This window comes from Phodopus roborovskii, unplaced genomic scaffold (genome assembly GCF_943737965.1).
Source record: "Phodopus roborovskii unplaced genomic scaffold, PHOROB, whole genome shotgun sequence".
Classification (NCBI taxonomy): Eukaryota; Metazoa; Chordata; class Mammalia; order Rodentia; family Cricetidae; genus Phodopus; species Phodopus roborovskii.
In genome coordinates this window covers 11,669-16,737 of record NW_026126143.1, presented here as the reverse complement: position 1 = coordinate 16,737, position 5,069 = coordinate 11,669, and the positions used below count along the sequence as shown (strand labels likewise).

Genomic DNA, 5,069 nt, shown 5'->3' with positions numbered 1-5,069 from the left:
CTGCCTGCATACTTCAGGTCCCCTTCCCGGAGTTAATTTCCTGGTAGAACTGCTGCTGACTCGGGAAGCTACAAACAGTTAATTCAAGGACTACATGGCTTCTAGGCCTCTATATTTCTCCATGGCCATGAGTCCTCAGATGCCACGTGAAAAAGCCTAGGAGGCAGGAGCCCTTCCTACAGTGCTCACACTCATTTGGAAAGAACGACACCCAATTTCCCAAATATTGTCTATAAATGTTTGTTTTCATTTAAATGGACTTGGATATATAAAATTAAAAAAAAGAATCTCTCCCTTAAGTGCAGCCTCTGGTAAATGTTGAATCCCCTGGAACACCTGAAGGCCTTTCCACACTGACCATAGGTTTAAGGCTTCTCTCTGCTGTGAATCTTCTGATGGTGGCTAAGATTCTCTTTAGTACGAAAGGTTTTCCCACAATAGTCACAGTAGTATGACCTCTCCCCAGTGTGGACAAGTTTGTGCCAGAGGAGGTTTGACTTCTGTTTGAAGGCTTTCCCACAGTCATTGCACACTTATGGACGGTGTTTAGTATGGATTTAGCGATGCTGTGCCAAGGGGTCCTTCAAGCTGAAGGCCTGTCCACATAGCTCACAACAGAAGGGCTTCTCACTTGTGTGATTCTTCTATTGGTGAAGAAGGTTTGAAACCCAGCAGAACATCTGGCCACACTCAAAGCACTCAAAGGACCCGGTTCCAGTGTTCACTCTCTGGTGAGCAGCTAGGCTGCTGTGGCAGCTCAGTGCCTTCCCACATGTGCCACAGATGAAGGGATGTTCCTTTGCACTACTCCTGCACTACTAATTGAAGCCTAGCTGCTTCCTGCAGGATTTCCCACAAAGCACTTTCTGGAAAGCTTCATGTTTGTCCACTTTCTTCCCAGAGGTGACTCTGGGAACGAGCACCTTATCCAATGTCAAAACACTCTTCTTCAAGGTAGCCCCTTTGTCTGCTCCTGTCCCAGGAAGAGCCCTCTCACTAGCTGAAGCCACATCACCGGGTTTATTATGATCTACAGACTTGCTGCCTCCTAGGCAGACACCTTTTCGTGCTTCTAGAAACTCAGGTCTGTCCTGATCTTCAACCCATGTTTCATCCCACTGTTCTAGGTAAGAAATAAGGTCTGGCCTAGGGCCACAGTATTCGAAGGGGCCATGTGGTTAGCCCACCCAGGAGGAACACTGCCCTGTCAGAAGCAGCACTGGCATCGAGCCTCCCAGGGAGCAGCAGCTGCAAGACATGGGCACCTCTGTAGGCCACAGAAGGTTCCAGGGTCAGGTCGGCTTCAGTGCAAGCAGGGTGGCACGGGGCAGGGCAGCCCATACCTGCATGCCAAACTGGCCACTGAGGATGCCAAGCTGCTGCAGCTTCAGTCCTAAGTCCGATTGCCTGGTTTAATTTTTAATGTAGTCATTTAGTGCTATGAACTTTCCTCTTAGCACTGATTTTATTGTGTTCCTTAAATTTGGGTATGTTGTATATTAATTATCATTGAATTCTAGAAGTCTTTAATTTCTTTATTTCTGCCTTGACCTATTTTTGATTCAGTATAGAGTTGCTCAGTTTCCAGCCGTTTATATGCTTTCTGTTGCTTCTGTTGTTGTTGGTATGCAGTTTTAATCTATGTGGTACGATAGAATAAAGAGAGTTATTTCAGTTTTCCTGTATTTGGTTAGATTTGCTTTCTGTCTGTTCAGCGTTGAACAAAATTACATGAGGTGCAAAGAAAAAGGTATATTAGTTTGTGTTAGGGTGAAATGTTCTCTAAATATCTGTTAAGTCAAGTATTTCTCTGTTTAGTTTTTGTCTAGATGACCTGTCTATTGGTGAGTGTGGGGTACTGAAGTCTCCTGCTATCAGTGTGTAAGGATTCATATATGATTTAAGCGGTAGTGATATTTCTTTTACATACTTGGGTGCCACTGTGTTTGTGACTAGATGTTAATAATTGAAATGTGTTCTTGGTGGACTTTCCCTTTGATGAATAGGTATTTTCCTTCCCGCATATTTCTTTCATTTCATTACTTTTTAGTTTCTTTTTAAATCCATTCATCTGGGTGTAGAGGAGAACATAAGTATTACCCTGAGAGGGGGCATTAGAATGAATTTTATGGGTGGACTGGGGGCAACTCGGGATGAAAATTGGAAGGTTAGGTGGGAAGAGTCAGGGGCCACAGGTTTGAGATGGGAAGTGTGGGAAGAGACAGCTTGAATTGAAGGGCTTTTGAGTGCTTGCATAAAAACCTAGTGCCTTGGAAAATCCCTGAAATATATGGAGGTGATCCTAAAAATGGAGATGATGGCATTCTAGTTAGTCATCTTTTATCACCAAATGAGTCTTCCAATACCAAGACAGAATTGAATTCAGTTGAGTTGTTGGCCAATGGGGTTTCATGGAAATCCTCCAAACAACCGAGGCTGTTGTAAAAAAAAAAAAAAAAAAAAAAAAAAAAAAAAATGGATTGCTCTCTTTACGTTGAGAGCAGGGTCCCATTGCTGAGGACAATATCCACACAACTAATTGAACATGGAGAAGATGAGCTGGAGTTTATATGGAGCCTTCACCCTTATGGTCTAGTGTCTTTGGTATTGCAAGGTATATGCTCATGGATTGGTGCCTTATTATGCCATCCTAAGAAAGGCTCTCTCCTATGGCAGATGGGAACAGATGAATGGACCCACTGGCAGATATTGCACAGATAGGGAGACCTTGGAACACAGAGATCTACATGGGATGTCCATCAAGTGTCTCCTCTCAGAGCTCAGGTAACCTCATGGAAGAGGAGGCACAGGGAATGTGGAAGTCAGACGGGGGAAACCCAGGAAAACAGAGCCCTTTAAATTGACTGAGTTGGGCTCAGGTGGATTCATGGCACCCAAAGCACCAAGAGCAGTGCTTATGAAGCTCTTCATTAAACTTAGTGTTTTTTGTGGAACTCCCAAGTTTGTGAAGGATTGGGTCTCTGACTCCTGTGCCTTTTCTTGGGGGCTGTTTTCCTTCTATTGGTTTGCCTTGTCCAACCACAATGTGATTTTTTGTTTCTGTTTTATTACATTTTATTTTGTCATGTTTGGTAATTGTTTTCTGGAAGCCTGTTCTTTCTTGTTGAAAGAGAAAGAGTGGATCTTGATGGCAGGAGATGGGTAGAGACTTGGGAGTGGAGGGAGGGAAAACTGTAGTAAAGATATTATATGAGTGAGAAGTCTATTTTCAATAAACAAATAGAAAATAAATTATATACATCATTGAAATATCTCAAATTTGTGGTAGGCACATTTTTTTTATTATGGGATAAAATTCAGGGAAGTGTTTTCTACTTAAATATTTGAATATTGTTCAAGATCCAAAAAAGAATTGATACTATTTTCTTATTTCTTCAAGACCTAGAGCTAATGTGCTATCATAGTTGGAACTAAGAAAATGAAATCAGTCATTTTTACTAGTGGTTTCTGGATTTCAAATAGAAAAGTAACATTTGGCAAGATTCTAATAATGATAATTTAATAATATTTATGATGCATTATATATATATATATATATTATAAAAAGAACTAGAAAATTGAATACCCAAATCATAAAATTATCAATCAATCAAACAGTTAATTAAATGAACAGATTATTCTCAATGGAAGAAACACAAAAGTCTAACAAATTAAAAAATTCTCAACCTCCTTAGCCATTAGAATAATACAAACTAAACCATTCTGATATTCTATCTCACTGCAGTCAGAGTGATTATGGTCAATTAAATGTGGTTGTCTAAACATAATATGAACAAGGAAGACAACAATAGACATGTTAATGTGGGATGGGGAAAGCTCAAGAGGCCTCATCCGAGACAAGAGCTACAGACAACCAAGGAATACTCAGAGTGGGAGAAATAATTTGCTCAATGGAAGATCACATCAGTTCCTTCTCCAATACCAAATGGTCATCTCTGAAAACATACATAAATATAACATTATATGGAGTGTGCAGATTGTATTTATATATTTAGAAGTGTGTGTGTGTGTGTGTGTGTGTGTGTGTTTAAATGTAATTGAGTGTGGTATGTCTGTAGCAGCAGTTAAAGAAAGAAAAAGAAGACATGAATTTCAAAAAGTTCAATGAATGCCAAAGAATTTATGGAGAAATAGGTATATAGAAGGGGTTGGAGGGAGGGAAGGGAAGAAGAAAATTATATATTTTTAATATAACTTTAAAAAATAAAACAATTGAAAAAATAAAAAAAATGATAACAAATGCTTGAAAAAAGGAACACTTATATACTGCTGGTAGAAGTAAAAATTAGTATAATCCCTACGGTAATCAGAGTGCAAGGTCCCCAAAAATTAAAAATAGAACTAGCATATGACTCAACTCTGTCACTCCTGGGCATATACCCAAAGGATTCTGTATACTATCACAGAGATATTTGCACATGACTAGTCATCGTTTCACTTTTCACAAATGGAAAGTAATAAAAATTTCTAGATGTCTGTCAACAGAATGAAAAATAAAAATGTGTGATATATACAGCAGAATTTTACTCAACACTTAAGGAAAATGAAACCGTGAAATTGTTAGGAAAATGGACAGAATTGAAAATTGTTATATTACCCAAGGTGACCCAGTGGTCAACAAGACAGATGTCAGATATTGGCTGTCATGTGGGGATCCTAATTTATATTTGTATGTATATAAACAAAGAATTGTCAGAGTTAGTATACATGATGACACTAGATAGAAGATGATAAGAGAACTGGAAATATTGAGACATTTGGTGTGGGGTAAAATGCTACATATAACATGAAAGCAAAGAAGGCTACTGAGAAGAGAAGGGCACAAGGGATATGGAGGCAATGAAGAAAGGGAGGCAACAAAGACAAATTTTCATTCTATGTGAGCTAGTTAAATACTCAAGATACAAAATAACCATGAAGATATGTTCATAACAAATAACTCATGCAAACTATGGATATTATTGTTTTAAACTTTTTCATGGTTATATCATTTTGTAATAATTCAGTAAGTTTGTTCTTATGATAACATTTACATAGGGAAGTTAGTA

General features: G+C 38.8%; 1 pseudogene; it reads right to left on the bottom strand.

Annotated features, from left to right (window-relative positions):
* Positions 1-365: 365 nt before the first annotated feature.
* On the bottom strand, positions 366-1,172 carry LOC127218508 (zinc finger protein 707-like; annotated as a pseudogene).
* Between the last annotated feature and the right edge of the window lie 3,897 nt (positions 1,173-5,069).